The sequence below is a fragment of the Cygnus olor genome, chromosome 1 (genome assembly GCF_009769625.2).
Source record: "Cygnus olor isolate bCygOlo1 chromosome 1, bCygOlo1.pri.v2, whole genome shotgun sequence".
NCBI lineage: Eukaryota > Metazoa > Chordata > Aves > Anseriformes > Anatidae > Cygnus > Cygnus olor.
The window spans coordinates 160617353-160637317 of record NC_049169.1 but is presented as its reverse complement, the minus strand read 5'-3'; positions in this window follow the sequence as shown (position 1 = coordinate 160637317).

The window sequence follows — 19965 nt, the reverse complement described above, 5'->3', positions numbered from 1 at the left end:
CACACCTTTCTGGGCTTGGCCATCCAGTCAGTTTTCAATCTGCTTCACTGTTTGCCCACATCATCATCAACATATTGTGTATGAGAATATGGGAGGAATTATGGGAGACAGTGTCAAAGGCATTACTGAAGTCCAGGTAGACAGTATCCTCATCTACCAAGCCAGTCATTTCATAATAGAAGTTTCTCAAGTTGGTCAAGCATGACTTCTATGTGGTGAATCCATTCTGACTGCTCCTGATGGTTTTCTTGTTCGTGTGCCTGGAAATGGTTTCCAGAATAACCTGGTGTGGAAAAATTGCTGGAGGTGACTTATTGAGGCTAAATGTATGTCCACATCTTAACAAAAGGTTCAGCGTTGACAAAACTTCCAGGGTGAGATGCGACAGATATGCAAGGAATCTGTTCCATGACAGTACCCTTGGCAACACAACCTGCAACGTTAGGTATTGCTAACACCAGGGGATCTGTGTGTATTGACTCTAAGAGATATATCACAAAGGGTGGAGTGGAGTGAAGACAAAAGGGCTAGGCTCTGTGCTATCACTGTAGGGATGGGGAATCTGATGGTACCATGGAACTGATAGATTTCATGGCCAGCCTTCGCTCTAACTGATTACGAAATCATGTCCTAATGGTGATCTTTGCTCATTATAATCTCATTATAATGCCAAAACACATCTCCATCACAAAGGCTACCTGCCTCCAAGATGCGACCACTCCTCACTGAGCATGTGCTCTGAATTTCTCTGAGCCTATAAGTTTAAAACAAAAGTGTAATTTATATATATATTTATAAAAAAAATACCAATCGCAATGAAGACATGCATGACTACAGCCACTCAAGCTCCACCTAAAAGTAAGAAAATAATATAAAAATGGCCTGAGAAAAGGAAAATGTAGGGGAAAACAAGTTGGAAGGACTTCACTGACTTCTGGGATCAGTTGATGGGCTGAACCTCTCTTCCACCCCCATTGGAATGCCTACCAGGTGAGATTTGAATTTTCGGTTATACTGACTAATTCACCAGGAAACCAAATGTTCTCCAAAGGGTTGTTTCATAAGTTAGCACATGTGTAGTTGGTCATGTTTGTCATATTCTTGGTATTTGCATGTGCTTTGCAGACAGTGTATTTATCACCAGCAATCCAAAAGAACCTGTACTCCTGTTGCTTCAATAAACTACACCAGTCATTTACTAGACTGAAAGTATATTGCTCTATTTGTGCATCCATGATTGTGATTAAAATGACTGGATTTATAGTGCCAAATTGGGCATCACTCAGAATCTATCCTGAATCACCCCCAGCCTCTCTGATATCTGAGGACAAGATGGAATGCAAGGGGGTTAGGTCCTGCCAAACTTCCTTACCTTTTAGTGCAATACTTGGTTCATCACCTTCTAAGGGATCAAGGTGAGGCTGACTTGCCTGTAGTTCTCTGGGTCCTCCTCACCTTTTTGAAGATAGAATTGACATTCGATTTTCTCCAGTTCTTAGGCAAGTCTCACAGTCTCTATGATCAATCAAATATTATTGAGAGTGGTCTTGCAATAACATCTGCCAGCTACTTGTGGGTGAGTCCCATCAGGGATCACGGGCTTATGTATGTCCAGTTGTCCAGTTTGCTTATGTATTCCCTGACCTGATCCTCTTCCACCAAAGGTACCTCTTCCTTGCTCCAGCTTTTTCCTGGGATTCCTGAAAGATGGTTTTGCTGGTAAAGACAGGTAAAGAAGATATTTGTACCTCTGCATTTTTTCTGTCCCGTGTAACCAGGTCTCCTGTATCATACAGCAGTGGGCCCACATTTTCCCCAGTCTTCCATTTGTCACAGATGTACTTGCACAAACCCTTCTTGTTGTCTTTGACATCCCTGGCCAGATTCAATTCCATTAAGGATTTAATTTTCCTGACTTCTTCCTTAAATGCTTGGTCAATGACACATTTGTGAGGAAGAACCTGAGACTTCTCCTATCTGTCTGTAAAGGCCTGTATCCATTTGCTTTCCTTGGTCAGGTGGCCTGTAACAGACACCTTTACCTGCACTTTAATCTTAGCCTATAAACTCTCAGCTGGTTCCTCACCCATCCTCAGGCAGAGCTCTGTGCACTGTAGCTGCTCTCACTTAAATGTGTATAGGATTTACATGGCAAGGGTTTGGTAGCAGAGGGGCCTGCATGGGTGGCCTCTGTAAGCAGAGCCAGGTCAGATCAGAGCCAGCTCCAGCTGGCTCCAGAAGGGATCTGCTGCTGGCCAGAGCCGAGCCACTGAGCGATGTTGTTTGTGACTTTGAGAGAAGAGATTTAAGAAATGGAAAAAAACTCGTGTGCAGCAGAACAGCAGCTGGGAGAGATAGGAGTGAGAAACAGGCCTGCAGACACCAAGGTCAGTGCAGCAGGAGGGTAGGAGGTGCTCCAGGTATGCAGCAGAAGTTCCCCTGTGGCCTGTGGAGAGGCCTCTGGTGGAGCAGGCTGTCCCCCTGCAGCCCATGGATCCCACATGGAGCAGATCTCCACGCTGCAGCCTGTGGAGGAGCCCCCGGTGGAGCAGGTGGATGTGGCCTGGAGGAGGCTGCAGCCCATGGAGAGCCCCCACAGGAGCAGGCCCCGGGCTGGAGCTGCAGCCCGTGGAGAGGAGCCCACGCAGGAGCAGGGGGTCTGGGGGGAGCTGCTGCCTGTGGGGGACCCATGTTGGAGCATCTTACTCCTGGCAGACGGACCCCGTAGTACAGACCCATATTGGAGCAGTTCTTGAAGAGCTTCTGCCTGTGGGAAGCCCACACAGGATCAGTTCGGGGGGGACGGCATCCTGTGGGAGGGACCCCACGTTGGGGCAGGGGCAGAGAGTGACTGTGAAGGAGCAGCAGAGATGAAACGCTAGGAACTGACAGCAGCCCCAATTCCCTGTTCCCCTGCGTTGCGCAGGGGGAGGAGGTAGAAGAGGGTGTATGGAGGCTAGGAAGGTGATTTTAGTTTGATTTAGTTTCTCACAACTCTAGTCTGCTAGTGATATGCAATAAATTACATTAATCTCCCTATGCTGAGTCTGCTTTTCCCGTCATGATAATTGTTGAATGATCTCCCTGTCCTTATCTCAACCCTTGATCCCTTTCCATCATATTTTTCCCCCTTTCCCTTTGAGGATGGGGAGTGAGAGAGCAGCTGTGGTGGAGTTCAGCAGCCCAGCTGGGTAAAACACACCTTCCTAATCCTCTCAGGTTGTCCTTCCTAAAGAGCCTGCATCCCTCCATTGCAAAACTCCAGTTATGGGAGCTATCCTGCCACATCTCTGTGATCCCAACAAGCCCTGCAACTGCACACATATCTCTAACTCATCTCATTTATTCCCTATACTGCATGCATTAGTATACAGGCAGTGTAGAGAGGCACACCAGCATGCTGTGTTCTTAGAAAGCTCTTGAGGGATTTCTCCTTAATGGTGCTTTTTAGGCACTTCCTTGCTTATGTGCAAGTGCTGCAGGTGAGCCCCATTTTGCTGCTTTTGGGATCCTTTCCTCTCACATCACTTTATGCTCTTGATTCAGCAACCCTGTCTACCACTCCCTCACAGAGCTGCTGGTTACTCTCTCCCTCTCCTGTCATTCTTATTTAAAGACCTCTTTATGAGATCAGACATCATATTGGCAAAAATATCTTTGTCCCACTTAGAAGTGAATCCATCTTTCCCAAGCAGATCCCGATCTGGGGTCCCATTGTCACAGAACCCCAAACTCTTTTGCCAGTACCAGTTCAACAGACAATTAACCTGTCCTATTACTATCCTGTCCTATTAGAGCCCTTCCCCCCACACTCTTTCCCTTCAATGGAATGACTGAGGAGAACACCACCTGGGCCCCCATGCTACTACTGCTCCCAGAGCTCTGTATTCACTTTTGATACTGTCCAGGTTTCCCCTGGCAGTATCATGTGTGCTCATGTGCATTAACAGCAGGGGGGAGTAGTCAGACAGTTGGATGAGCTTTGACAATCCCCCCACAATAACTGGGCCCCTGGCCAGCAGCAGACCTCTCTAGATGATAGGTCAGGTTGACAGATGGGTACCTCTGTGCCGTGCAGCAGGGTGTCACCCGTTACAATCACTTGCTATTTTTTCCTGGTGGCTTTGAGTGGTTTAGGGTTAGGTAGAACAAATCCAGACAGGGGAACGTCTCTCTTGGCATCAAAGACAGGCTCCAGGCACTCCCTGCAGCCTGGGACTTGGACGGCTGCCTCTACCAGCTGAAGCTCCATCTGTGATGCATCTCTTTGCATTTCTCACAATGAAAATTTCTTCTAAACTAAAGCATTTCCAAGACAGTATTTCTCACTGAAATACAAAAAATGCACATTCACCACTTGCTTCCTAGAGACCATGACAGGTGTTTTAGCTGTTCAAAAGTAGTCTTATAAAATTTTAATGAGACAAACATGTTAGCAGAAAAACAACAACAGCAGAAAAGAATAGAAAGGTTAAATGAATGAAGCTGGCAATGAATGAATGATGTTCTATTGAAAAGGGGTTTTCATACCCAAAAGGAAAAGGAAATAGTATGTTCATAGAGACATAAATGTTAGCAGAACATATTTACATTTTAATTCTGTGTACCAGAGACAAATGAGAAACAGCTTCCAAGAACCTTCTAAAAAAGGAAAAGATGACATTGATAATCTAGTGTTGGAAAAATAAAATAAAATTATGCACTTAAGATTTGAAGCCATGGCTGTAATTTTCTTCACCCATTCTAGTCTGGGTATAGACATTTGCATGTGACCAATGGACTATTTGTACTACATACAGAAAAATAAAGCCTTTAAGATAAATTTAATTAGATCTTCTGTGTCATGGTAAATAAATAAATAAAAATCCTTCACAAATTTATACATATGGAAACTTTTATTACTTTTGCATTATTCTCTTCCATTGTAACCATTGTGCTATTGGACTTTAATCCTGTTGGATGCAGTCTGTAAATGATACACTGTTATTCCTGATAGGCATTCATCAAGTTTCATGGAGGACAGTGTGTAGAGGTGATGGGTGGACTTTTGAGTAAGAAAGAATCTGATGGACCCCAGATAAATATGTACCTCAATATGATCTAGTCAAAATGCTAGCAACAGAGAGTGGGATCAATTAAATAATTATGAATATTCTTCTACAAGACTAGGAGCATCAGATAGAAAACATCAACCCGTTAGATAACATGCCTATGCCACCATGATGCTCTGCTCCTTGATACTGCTTGTGTCACAATATCATTGATCTATACTGTCAGTGAGTCTCCAGGGAAAACACAGCTTTCAGCAGGACAGAGATGCAAACATTGTATGATGGAGATCCAAGATCCCTCAGAAAACATATGATGTCATTGTGCCTGTATTGAGTTAGCCACTGTTAGCACACGTGAAGTAATTTAAAGCTGCACCTGTAAATGGTGTTCTGTATGAACTTATATTAATACATACACTTGAATTCCATCAGACCTATCTCTTTTTCTCAGTTTCTTTCAGCTTTGACTTTGCTATAAGAGGGGTTGAAATAGTAATGGATGTGTTTCTTTCTATAGGCTCTCCACTGAGCAGGACATGTAAGAATTGAGCAGGCTAGGAGGCCAGGGTTCATTACTTATAAATACTGTACTTGTCTTACATGGTAAAGCATATACCCTCTGCTAGACTGGGACAGTTGACTACATATGCAAAAAAAAAAAAAAAAAAAAAAGTTTATATAGATATACATAACCCCACTGAACCCCACACCACCCACTGACCAATGCACAGCCAGTCCCTGAGCAGTGGCTAACCCTGAAACCAACTCCCTGAAACCAACTCTCTAGTTTTATTGTTCAGCATGAAGTTATATGGTATGGAATGTCCCTTTGGCCAGTTTGAGTCAGTTATCCCAGGGTTGTGTCCACTCCCAGCTTCTTGTGCACCCCTAGCCTTCTCGCTGGCAGGGAGCTATGAGATGCTGAAAAGTCCTTGACTTATTGTAAGCACTGCTCTGCAACAATTAAAACATCAGCGTGTTATCAACATTATTCTCATCCTAAATCCAAAGCACAGCAGCTACTAGGAAGGGTACTCTATCTTAACTCTATCCCAGCCAAAACAAGGACAGCATTCTCTCTTTTTGGATTTCAAGGCTTCCAATGCCGTTTCTGAGAACCAGTATTTATTTCCAGTTCTCAGCCTGAATATAAAAACAAACAAATAAATAAATAAATAATAATTAAAAAGTTTATAATTTGTTTTATGTTATTCAGATCGTCAGTATTAGGAATATGTAGATATAACCAGGGATTTAGAGAGTGCTGTGATGAACATTTTCAGGAAACTGATAAATCAGGCAAACTTTAAGCTTAAAAAAAAAAAAAAAGATTTTACTAGACTGACATTCATTAATATGCTTAATGCTAATGAATAACTCAATTTATTATCATGCATTATCAATATTATCACTACATATTCAAAGAGGTCACTCCTTAATAATCATAACCTACATTAGCTGTGAGCAATCAGTACTGTAAAACAAATGTTGCATTATTATTGTTGATGGCTACAGTTCTTAATGATTTTGGTCATTGACATAAAGACAGTAAAGGCTCAAGAGTCCTTCAAGGGTCCCCCCAAGGAGAACTGAAATCTTTCTTTTTTCTCCATCCCCAACTTGTGATTTTGTTGTCCTACAAGTTTCTAAAAAGTCCAGTTCCTTGCTTCTGCCCCTGGGTTACATGAAGCCTGGGTGGCAGGTGGAGGTTGTTTTCCCACCTTGGAAGGTGTCTTAACCTGTTGCTTGGCTGTTTTGGTTTTGCTTTTCTTTTCCTGTTTTGCTTTGTTTTGTTTGTTTATTTAGCTGTGGCTTCTTTCCTTAAAGAGAAAGCTGCCTTTTTCCATCTGTTGTTGAGCATCTTAAATAACCTACACTTGACTACCAGTGAACTGCTTGTTCTAAGGCCTCTGATTCAAACTTGTTTCCATTTTTTCAAAGTCTTTGCCATTATTCCACTCTTAAACTGCACATCATAACAAGGCGCATTCTGTACCAAGCTCATATTGCCAGTTGCTATAATGAACGAAGGAACGGAGAAAGACAACTGGACTGCATAAAAAGAAACATGATCAGGAGGAGGGAAGTGATTCTCTCCCTTTACTCTGTTCTTGTGAGACCCCATATGGAGTACTGCGTTCAGCGCTGGGGCCCACCACCTGGACTACTGCCTTCAGCACTGGAGCCAAAACCACAAAAAGGACATGGGCCTATTAGAATGAGTCCAAGGGCTGGAGCACCTCTCTTATAAAGATGGGTTGGGAGAGTTGGCATTGTTTAGTCTGGAGAAGAGAAGGCTCTGGAGACACTTTAGAGCAGCCTTACAGTAGCTAAAAGGGGCCCACAAGAAAGCTGGGGAGGGACTCTTTATCAGGGAGTGTAGTAACAGGATAAGGAGTAATGGTTTTAAACTAAAAGATTTAAATAGTAGATTTAAATAAGGTATAAGGAAGAGATTCTTTCCTCTGAGGGTGGTGAGGCAGTGGAACAGGTTGTCCAGAGAAGTTGTGGATTCCCCATCCCTGGAAGATTTCAAGGACAGGCTGGGTGGAGTTTTGAGAACTATATGATCTTTAGGGTCCCTTCCAACCCAAACCACTTTATGATTGTATGAATTGGTAAAAACAGTCCAGGCCTGGGACCTTGCACAGTCAGCAAGAGGCGTAATCAGTGCCTTACAATAACAGGCCAGCGGCCTAGGATTAATAATGGCAATCTTGTTTTTATGGAGTCACTGGGTAGAAAAATGCTTCTCCAGTTATACTATATTAGTATGCTTATTCCTGGGATCAAAAAAAGTTAATTTAAAGTATGTTAAATGTGTTTCTGTTCTTGCAGGTGTGAGAAGTCTCTGCTGTAACTACGATTGCAGTGCCTAGATTGTATTTCAGTCCCTGATAATTCATCCATATATTCCATCACATCTGTCTAGGTATTATATCTGCATTTGCACCCTTACACAGTGTTTGAACACTGCTCAAATTTTTGGTGGTCAGAAGTATTCCTGTCCATATTTTGTAAATGAGAGCACAGAGTATATTAGAGACTAAGACCCAATCTTAGTATATATAGAAACATAAAATAGGTCATGCATATTTTCATATTTTATGTGGTTTATATGGAATACAACACTGACCACTTGAGTTACAGTCTAAGAGATTTAATGAAAGTCAGGAAAGAGATTTTTGGAAAAGAGAGGAATAGAATCCAAAAGTTGAGTCATCTGATGTATTTTTTTCAGAAGATTATCCCATTTCTTACAGTCAATATTGTCTAAAAATGATTAACATTAGTAATGCCATACATAATAACTTAAAAAATATATATTTTTATTATCTTAGTCCACAGAACTCCCACCAGTTACCTGATACCCTCTTACCATCTTCCTATAATGGACATATAATAGTTTACTACTAGTTTCAGTTCAGGTAGTCATGATTGCCATCTGCCTTTTATTTTTCTTATCAAGATTTTTAAATGACCTCATAAAAGACCTCATACAGTCTCAATATTTTGTATTTTAGATTTCTGAAAAGCAGGTAAGCAGGTTTTCTTTTGTGGTGGTTTTACCTTGCTGGGCAGCTAAACTCCACCATAAACGCTCTTTCACTCACCCTCCTCAGAAGAAGAAGGGGAGAAGAAAGTATGCTGGAAAGGATAAAAAAGGCTCACAGGTTGAGATAAGGATAATCTAATTAAATGCAAAAGAAAGAAGGAAAAAAAATCTAAGGCTGCACGGAAGCACAGAGAGAGAAAAAAAAATATTCTTCCCATCCCATGATACTTCCCATCAACATGTGATGTTCAGCTACATCCTGGGAAGCAGGGCCTCAGTACTCATAATGGTTATATAGAAGGACAGACACCTTCATAATGAGAGCCCCCCTTTTCCTTCCCCTTTCCCACTTTTTATTGCTGAGTGTGACATTATATAGTATGGAATATTCTTTGGTCAATTTAGGTCAGCTGCCTTGGTCCCCTCCCCACATCTAGCCTGCTGGCTCATGGGGGGTTTGGAGAGAGTCTTGGTGCTGCGCACTGCTCAGCAATAGACAAAACATCTGTGTGACACCAATGCTGTTCTAGCTACAAGTGCAGAGCACAACACTATATGGGCCACTTAGGGAAACTCCATTCCAGCCAGACCATTATACCTTGTCAAGGGAAAAAAATTGTCCCTACTGACCCCATAATCATTTGCAAGGTATTTAATGTTCCCCCAAAATATTAAATAAGTGATTTTCACTCACTCTGTACAGATCTCCAGTCTCTAATCTTAAGGTCTCCATAACACATTTTTAGTACTATGGTGATATTAAGACTGTGTGCTCTAAGAGATGAAGGTTTTCAGTTTAAGCCCACCACACAGAAAAGCACTAATCATTTGCTTGTTTTAGTCATATCACCCTGAAGTTGTTTTATATGGCCTCCTCCAGTATTCCTTTGCTTGTCTTAATATATCACTTACCAAAGATATTTTAGAATCAGTTACCAATATTGTCATTATCTTGTGTTTTCCGTCATCTTGTCTTGCTTCAGTAATGGATCTCTAATTAGGTTTCCTCTTCTGTAAATCATCACGCAGAAAGGAAATAATTTCTTATCCTTCCTCCTATCTTCAGTATAAATACTTTATTTCCCCCAATGAAATCCTCATGTAGTGATGAATAAGGATTTGGGATCCTCCAGTTCTGTAGATACTCCAATTTATGTTGTAACCTGAAAGCAATACAAGACAACTTAGAATTTCTTCTGAGGTTTTCAGATGGTTGAAATATTATTTAATCTTGAAAAAAATATATATATATATTTTGAGAAAAAAAAATTAAAAAATTATGACATTAAACAAGTATGAAACTATAAACTGTAGCATGGTTGGCAATACTGAGAAACACTTTTCTGAATAATATTTAAGGTAGGATTTATTTTTTCATTAAAAATTAAATGAATTGCTGATAAGTGCTTTGTGAAAGAAAACAGAATCTACCATAGTGTCAATTGTAATATAAAGCTAACATGATCACAAGAATAACATACTTCATTGATTTGACTGAAAAATATGTACCCATTTGTTCTAAAGCAGCACAATGTGCAAAGAATATTAGTGAAAATAAAACTTTCTGTCATATTAGTTAAAATTAAAATTTTCATCTTATTTATGAACATTCAAATCCTGATTAATTTCCAGTGACCAGCTGTTTTAGAATATACATTGAAAGGCAGTCAAGGAAAATGTTTACATAGTCTGGATTAGTTATGTTCTTGATATAATAGCTAACTAACTTTAATTATACACGTTTAATTATACACGTATTAACTTTAATTATACACATTGCCTTATTATTCTGATTATACAGGAAGAGACATCAAGATGAGTGAAGTGTCAAGGCATTTAAAACATGAGTTCGTCAGCTTTCTAATTCATGCTCAAAGGACAGGTGTCTCAGGGGATGAGTCTGTTGTTAAATCCTGCTAACAAGAAATGCTAATACATAGGTTTTATTTATTTATTTATTTATTTATTTATTTATTGTATTGCCTTTGTTTCATTCTACTTTAAACTTCAATTGCTTGACAATGAACCTGTCATCTGTTGTGTGGTATATTGGACATGATGCCCTCTGAAACTTGTCAAGGCCCATAAAGACTTTTCTGGCCCAAGAAGGAGGACCTGGTAATCTCTTGTCTAAGTCACATCTGTCAAACAAAGTGATACTGAACACTGAGGAGCAGGTCAGGTCTTTCAGCTTTCATATGTAAACTTGTGATCCAAAATGAGAGTCCTGAAAAACAAACAAACAAACAACAACAACAACACCAAAACAAACAACAAAAAAACACCACCACTAAAATAAACTCATTTTGAGATCTGAAGAAAGACAAGAAGGAAAGTAAAAACGGATGGGGGTTATGAACTCCTGAATTCCAAATTATTAATAATCAATATTGTCTCTGTTATAGGAAGATGAAATCAAATCTCAAAGCACCTGTCTGAAATATCTGGTCACCATTCAATATAGGTAGTGTTGAATGAGCTGAAGACAAAAACCAGGTTTTGATTAAATGACTTATAGTGGCATTCATTCTTCAAGGATTAAAATACATAACCATTAAAACAGCTTATAAATTGAAGCACAGCCTTAAAATATACATTTTATTGTATATGGTATTACATATGTATGTGGTTCTACATGTTAATTCAGGAAGAGTTCAGTTAAATATGACTTTTGAACTGTTGCAAGAAGTTTATTTTATTTTATTTTATTTTATTTTATTTTATTTTATTTTATTTTATTTATTTTATTTTTTATTTTTTATTTTTTTATTTTTAATTTTATTATTTATTATTTTTTTTAAACTTAGATGCTGACTGCAATTCCCTTTCCAATGAGTCTAAAATATAAAATGACCTTTGTCTGCTGCCATATGTCCTGGACTAAGAAAAGGGTATATTTTTATAATATAGCTTTAATATAGAAAGGTTGCGTGACATGAATTTTTATTACATTAAATCTTCAGACATGAGACACTTTTTTTTTTTTTTCAGGCCTCAATTTTCCACTTTTCCTAAAAAACACAACTCTAATATGGTATACAGATTATGGAAATAATCTTGGGCCCCTCACTACAAGAAAGACATCGAGGCCCTGGAGCATGTCCAGAGAAGAGCAACGAAACTGCTGAGGGGTCTTGAGCACAAGTCTTATGAGGACCAGCTGAGGGAGCTGGGATTGTTTAGTCTGGAGAAGAGGAGGCTCAAGGGAGAGCTCACTGCACTCTACAACTTCCTGAAGGGAGGTTGTGATGAGGAGGGGGTCAGCCTCTTCTCTCAGATACCTAATGATAGGACTCGAGGAAATAGCCACAAGTTGCACCTGGGGAGATTTAGATTAGATATCAGGAAAAACTTTTTCTCTCAAAGAGTGGTCAGGCCTGCCCAGGGAGGTGGTGGAATCACCATCCCTTGCGGTGTTCAAGAAGTGCCAGGACAAGGTGCTATGAGATATGATTTCGTAGCTTAGTGGGTAGTATTGGTGATAGGAGGACAGTTGAACTAGATGATCTTGTAGGTCCTTTCCAATCTTGTGTTTCTATGATTCTATGATTCTATTAAAACAATTCTTCAGAACACTCTGAATCCACAAACATTCTTGTTCTGTTTCTTTTGTAGTACTTTGACTTCAGAACCAAAAAGAACTAAAAAGACCATTCTGAACATAACATTACATACTTTTAAAAGTCTTTTTCTTTGGATTCCAAAGTTATGTAGTAGTTAGTTTTTCAAAGCAGTGAGCTTTATTTCAGCAAATTATGCAACTAGGATCTATGGAAAGTGTTCTTCCAGTGTTAGCCTGCAAGGCCATTTCCTTAGCTTTGTATACATCTGTATAGATGTACATCTGTACATCTGTAAAGATGTACTATCTTTATTTAATTTTCATCTACGTTAATGTCCTGGTTTCAGTTAAGACAGAGTTAATTTTCCTCCTAGTAGCTGGCAGGGTGCTATGTTTTGGATTAGAATGAGAAGAGCGCTGATAACATGCTGATGTTTTAATTGTTGTAGAGCAGTGCTTACACCAAGCCAAGGACTTTTCAGCTTCTCGCTCTGTCCTGCTAGCGAGCAGGCTAGGGATGCAGCAGGAGTTGGGAGGGGACAGACCCAGGACAGCTGACCCAAACTGGCCAAAGGGGTATTCCATTCCATGCCAGCTACTAGGAGGAAAATTAACTCTGTCCTAACTGAAACCAGGACAGTTAATAAATGTTCTTTCAACAGGTAAATTACTTTATCACATATAGTAACGCTAACATTAATTAATATTGTAAAAATATAATAATTGACTGAATTTTGGCTTACTATAAATAGACACAGCTTTGATTAGCTTCAGACAGAGCAGAATCTGAAATAAGTTATTAATGTAACGTGGATTTCATTTCAAATTATCCTCACGGCGTTGGAGTTATGCCAAAACTGACAGGATGATTTGGATATAAATTTCAATGAAAATGACTGATTTCTCTAGCTTTCCGTTAAAGATATACCAATAGAACTGATGATTGAATTTATCTTTTTGAATGTTTTAGTGAATTTAACAGACAAAGATGAAAGAATGAATCACTTTACCAGTAATTGCTGAACTGTTTATTAAATATATTATCCTTTCATCTGTTTTGAGTGCTGTAACCATTTATTAGAAGTACAGCTTCCTTCCCCCACATACATTCTGAGTTTACACAAATCCTATTCTAATTTGTTGTCATCTTAAAAAACAAAACAAAACAAAAAACTTCCTTTTTAATGAATAAAACTTTCTGAATTTTAAGTAGAGAGACTGATAGGAGACAAAGTTCTCAAAATTTCATTATTTTTAGTAGGGTGTTTAACTGAAAAAAAAAAAAAACAAAAAACCTTAATAGGCTTGTAACTTACTGTAGCAAGAAGCTGGTGTTCAGTTTGTGTTGTTTTCTCAGGATTTATTTTAGCTCAACATGAAGAGACTTTTTTGTCAGGGTAGAAACTGATTTCACAAAAATTAAAATGGAAACAATAGAAAATCTTGAAAGAAATAACAACAACTTCAATTATTTTATTAGAGGAGCTGCATCCTATACAGTTATACATATAAACTTCACCGAGAAAGTTCCTGGACACTGGGACCATATGTCATGGAAGAAGCTCATATCAATGCCTGTTACTTGTGTTGGCCTTCAAAACAGTTTGAATGCAAGACAACATGTTGGACAGTCCACCAAATGTTCTAATGATCTAAGTTCAAAGTTTTTTTTTTTTTTTTTTTTTTTTAATGGAGAGTTTATTTAGAAATGGTAAAATAAATAGTTGCAGCTATATTGCTAGATACCTTCACCTGTTGCCATTCCTTGATATAGTTATAGTAGAGTGTATCACAATCAAACACAAGTATCACTGAACAAACTAAAAGGTGTGAGAAAATACATAACTAAAAAATTAAATTGGAACCAATACATTAAAATTTTGCTTTTTTTTTTTTTTTTTTTTTTAATGGAATCTCACATAATTCTTCTTAGAATATCAGAATACGTATTAAGATTATTGAAGACACAAAAGATTTGTTTGTTAAGCAGTATAGGTATAGAGTTTCCTGCATATCTTCTGCAGCATATAACCAGGAATTAGTTGATAGGTCTTTATAGTTTCAGAATCTAAATCAATATGCAAATTGAGGTGATTAAATTGGAATCCAAATCCTTTCTAGTCCCTAAAATTTGAAATAGGACATATAATGGTCTTCTTCTATATCACCCATACTTCAGCTTTCTGGATAGCTATTATTGGTTTAGAAGCATGTACTGTTTAAAATCGACTTGTTTATAATATCTTAGATTCATTTTACTTTCCTATAGAGAATTTTCACAATGGCACCTGCTAAAATGATCTCGTTAATGTATTACATTCAAAACAAATATTTCCAAACAATTTATAGCTGATATATTTTCCTTGCAGAGCTTCAGTGTACTTATAATGACATTTTTTCTCAGATATACAACTTTCCAAAGCTCACAGAATTGTTAAATCTGACAAATTTTAGTTTTTTTTCCTTCTTTTTTTTTTTTTTTTGGGGGGGGGGGAGAGGGGGGATTGATACTTTCCTTTCTTTATTTCTTTATTCCTTGCAGATGAAATGGTGAAGACACCAATGACATAGGTAAGAGTTTTACTTTGATTACGTGTCTCTGATTGGAATTATACAGTTTAAAAAAATTATTGCTTTGCACATAAAAGTGGAAAAGAGAAAAAGAAAAAAAAAAAGATACTTTACGTTCCATTAAGTTGTATTTTTTTTTTTAATCATTCATAAATAATTTTGTTAAATACCTAGAGGCTATACTTGTTTTGAATGTGTCTCTTGTTTCCAAATGTTGCCATTAATGTTGGCTTTTATTGTCATCTCATTGTCTGACACTCATCTTTTGCTGTAATTAAACTAAAGCTGGTATTTGGAAACTGAGTGAAAATTATCTTTTTACATTTATCTCTATTTCAATCATTCATTTTAGCTAGAGAAGAAACTGGTCACTGGGACAAGCTAAAGCAACTTCATGTTTTATACTGTATGTCCTTAGGCTCAACTCATCAGTTTTGCAAATATGGAATATCAGGAATATATATATATATATATATATATTTCTGTTTTAGACACATGACTTTGTTTTAATAAGATTTAAAGTTATAACACTCCAAATGTGTGTGAAGGTTCTCCTATTATGGGGAAACCTCTGTTCCCATCATATTTCTTTTGGATCACAAGAATAAAAGAGCATCTATAGGTTTGTGGTGTATTCTCTCTCTGTCACAAAACATCACTTGTTTCATCATTCTTATCTTCTTTTTTACAATATTTAATATATATATATATATATTCATCAAAAAAGAACGTTGGCATCTAGTTTTCAGGTCAAAATCATTAAGTTCAAGATGGGAAGTCTAAAATTTTCTCCCAGATTTAGGAATCTGTCTTCTGACAAAAAAAAAAAAAAAAAAAAAAAAAGCCAGTGACATATTGCAAGTGCTTTGTTTTAAGTCATGTTTTTCCTGATTTGAATGGTTGGAGGAATGCTGAGTTTCAGTTTTTGTACATTTCTTGTTCTGTCAGTATATATATTAAACTGATGGAATTTGTGTGTCATTACAGCAAAAATAGTTGTTCATCAATGATGTTATGTTTGTTTGTTTTTTTTACTGAGGCATTAATATTTTTAGTAATTTTATTGCTGTGAACTGTGTTACTTTATTCAAAATTACATAATTATTGTATTTATAGATTGTTATCAATTTAATATATTTTACAAACACTGTATTTCTTCTATTTATTCAAAGCAATCTTTTTATGGGTTACAACATAACCCAACTTAACATGTCCTGTCGTGTGTTTTCACTTGATTTAGAAAGTGAGGGGTAATGTACTTTAAAAATACATATAACAGAAATATTTCTGCTACAGGATAACTATACTTCAGTTTTCAAATAATTGCAGTACTAGGAACAGGTGACTGCATTATGTTTATAGTTACTGAATAATACAAGTGCATGTAATCATTCTTCTTTGTATAATTATTTATTTTCCAGTTTTAGCACTGAACACTAATGTAATTATTCTTTAGCAAATACATAGATATAAAAATCCCATTCTCAGAGTAGATGCTTGGTCTCTGGGGGTGAAGAGAAAGTGACAATTAGCCATCATATTAAGAAAGATGAAAAATGTAAAAACATGTCTAGCAAATAGCATTTGGGGGTTGTACTAATTTTCTTTCCAGGGCTTAGTGCTCATTAATCATGTACACTAAACAGAAAACTTATTTATGCTATAATTTGCAGTACATCCTGCAATAGTTATTATGCGCAGGTTTAGCTCAGCGAGTTACAGACAGTGTGTGTGGCATGGCTGCCTGTTTGAAAAAGAGCTAGGGTTCAGCCATTTAGCATTGCAATCAGCACAGCAAACTGATGAAAAGGGTGTCAATGGCTATCAAAAATTTTCCTCAAACCTAGCAAAAATAAGAAAAGAGGCGTGTGAAGAGGTGAAAGAGAGAGAGAACACAGACTTGAGCGAACAGTTTGTGCCTGATTAAGCATTTTAGCAAGTACATATTTTTTTCTCTACCTAGGGAAAAAAAAAAAAAAAAAAAAAAAGGAGAGAAACGCTTTGGCATTTTTTGTTTTTCAAAAAGACTTGCAGATTAGAAGAGGCCATATAGTGGGTATATAGGATGTTTCTAGATAGCTCCACAAATTAATTAATTTGCTTAAAATATTTGTAATCATTCTAGTAAATATTTTGTATCCTTTAAAGAAAGATGAAAAGCTGGTTATTCTGTCACTGTAACTTAAGATGATGATAAGAACTTATGTGTACATCTTTCATATTACAGATGTAAAGATATGAGCAAGTATCTTTCCCTCATGCTATTGCTTGAGCAATGTCACTAGCTTTGCTCTAGAAATAAAAAAAAAAATACAAAACTGTAAATGAGATGTTTTGTTCTAGTCCTATCCCATTGCTTATAAAAAAATTGGTAAACTATTTTCTAACAAACTGTTAGATTCCGAGATTACGTCATCAAATCCTATTCCATACCTCCTCCCCCTCCTGCATTTAGTCCTCTAACTTTTGGATTAAATCTTACCTTTATCCATAGATGAAGGATTTTTCAATTTTCATTTTCAATTTCTGTGCACTGCCAGTGCCCTCCTCTGGATTTTTCCCATTATTATTATTATTATTATTATTATTATTATTAATAATCTTTAAAATTATTATTTATTGCCCAGAAGCAAATGTAATATAGCAATTAGTGTATCATCAGCTTTGAAATTATGGAACAAAATTACCTGTTATATCATACATAGAACATTCTTGCTAACACATCCTAGAAGATCTTCTGTTTTTGCCATTGCTTCAGACTTCTGACTCATAAGCAGTTTTTGATATTTTATAACTGCCCAATCTTTTTCACGAATACTGATTCTTTGCCTTTGGGCTATCTCTGATTTAAGCCTTAGTTGTTTTCTCCTTAATACAGCAATTTGCACTTCAATTTTACTCAATTTATTATTATCAACCATGTCCTCAATTTATCATTCTGATTTTTGATCCTGTCTTCTGATTTACTCTCACCTCTGCCAGACTGATGACATCCACGTTTTTTTTTAAGTCTTTTCTCTTTTCTCATCATCCATCTTGTTAGAAATATATATATATATATTTAATAAAACCATCTCAAAAGATATACCATATGGGATCTCTGTTTAAATGTTCTACCACTATGATGACAAGGCAACTATGACTAACTTTTATGGCTATTTTTGAGGCAGTAAGACTTTCACCTTTATGTCACTCAACAGGCTTTTTTTTTTTGACTCATCTCTGTCTTAACAAATCCACCTCATATCTTTTTCTTCATCTTTGCTAATATTTATCAATCAATTGCACAGTTTGCTTAATATTTTTTATAGAAATAAAGTTGATTGGGCTATATTTTACTAGGACATCCCCCCTAGAGGTACTTTTAAAGTACTTTTTAAAACATATTCATCTTGATGATACCAATGTCATACAACTTTTTTTTTTTTTCTTCTCCCTGCTAGTTTAATTATTTCTCAAGTTAACCTGTTTTTGAATGCTGAGGAGACATTTGATTCTTCAAAATTTTATCACCTGTTATTTGTTCTGTTCCACCACACAGCAAGGGAGCTTTCCTCTTCTTCACAGTATAACTGTGGAAGCTTTTCATCTTTTCTTTTATGTCTTTCGCTAATTGTAATTCATTCATCCCTTTATTCAATCTTATCGACTAAGCTCTGCTTGCTCTTGTTATTCTTTTCTACTCATCTTCAAGCATTAGTCCTTGGTCTCATTTTTGTGTAAGTCTTTTCTGAATTTCCTCATGCAACTATAATGATCTCTTACAGTGTATTCTGTCTGCACTGTGGTAGTTTGCTGTTGTGTCTTTAGTATATGACCTCTTTCAGTAACTGACAGTGAAGTTTATCCTTTAGATTATCTTTCCAAGACACCCTGCCAACCAGCTCTCTGAATTTGGTGAACCTTGCTTTTTTAATTCCAGTGTCTTTATTCAACTGTTCTTGTTCCTTCTCTAGGAATAGTGAGCTTTCTTTGTGATTACCTTCCCCAAAATTATCTTGCAACTTTAAATTTTCGATTAGTTCTTCTCTTATAACCGGATTCAGTTCTTAAATGGCTACATCTTTTTGTGAACTAGTACAGGAACAGAACAAGGAACATGTTTCTATTCATTATGTTCCAGAAACTTGTTGGACTTTGTGTCCTGTAATATTGCTTGGAACAGGTTACTGGGTATATTGTAAATAAAAATCACTCATATAAGTTATATCCTTTGCATGCATCAATATTCAACAAGTCAGCTTCTCATTGTTCTGTAATTTTCACATAAACTATCTATATAATACAGCATTTGTGACTCTTTCCTGAGTGAACTACAACTTTGGATCACATACTCCAATATTATCCAATACATGGATAATATTTGCATGTTAGGTTGTATCAGTTAGACTGAAAAAGTAATTTGTTTTCTTATGCCTGGTCATGACGTTGCTCATTTTTGAGAAGGTTTTCATGTCTTTCCTTTGTACTTTTTTTTTTTTTTTTTTTTTAATGTGCCCATTAACTTTAAGAGTTGGCCCTCTGTTAACATGTAAAAAAAAGACATTTTCTTGAAAACTCTTAGCTAATTCAATGTAAATAGCAGTCACTTTTATGAAAGCACTGGGAAAAAAAAATAAAAAATCACCTAACAGTTGCTTTGACTGGTAAAAATGTACAGAAAAATTATGGTGAATCCAGAATAGAATAAACAGAAGAGGAATATATTATTTTGAAGATTTGCTTTTTCTACGTATTAGATTAAATTAGATGAGCTGGTTTATTTCTGCCCTTTAAAGTTTTTTGTTTGTTTGTTTGTTTTTGTTTTGTTTTGTTTTGTTTGGCTGTACATCGTAATAAAGAGCTAATTTTGGTACCAAAACTGGTACAGCTGTACCACCACTGGTCTCATTCTGGAGTAAATAGACATGGTGAGAAGCACAGTTAGCTCTGAATAGCAAAGAACAGGGATCATCGTAAGGAAAGATATTCTTTAATGTCATATTTTTAAGGTCACAATAAAAAATACAGATAAAAGACAAGTAAAAAATTCCCTATTGCCCTCCAGAATGACAGCATGTTTATATTTACTTTAATTAGCCCCAGAAACTTGTTAAAGCTTGGCCTGTTAGGCAACCTTAAAACATACCTGCTAAATCAGGCATCATAGACCCCATGATGCTAATCTGTGAATCCTAAGGTAATTCTGCCATTGCTAAAAGCAAATATTTAAACACACAGGGTTT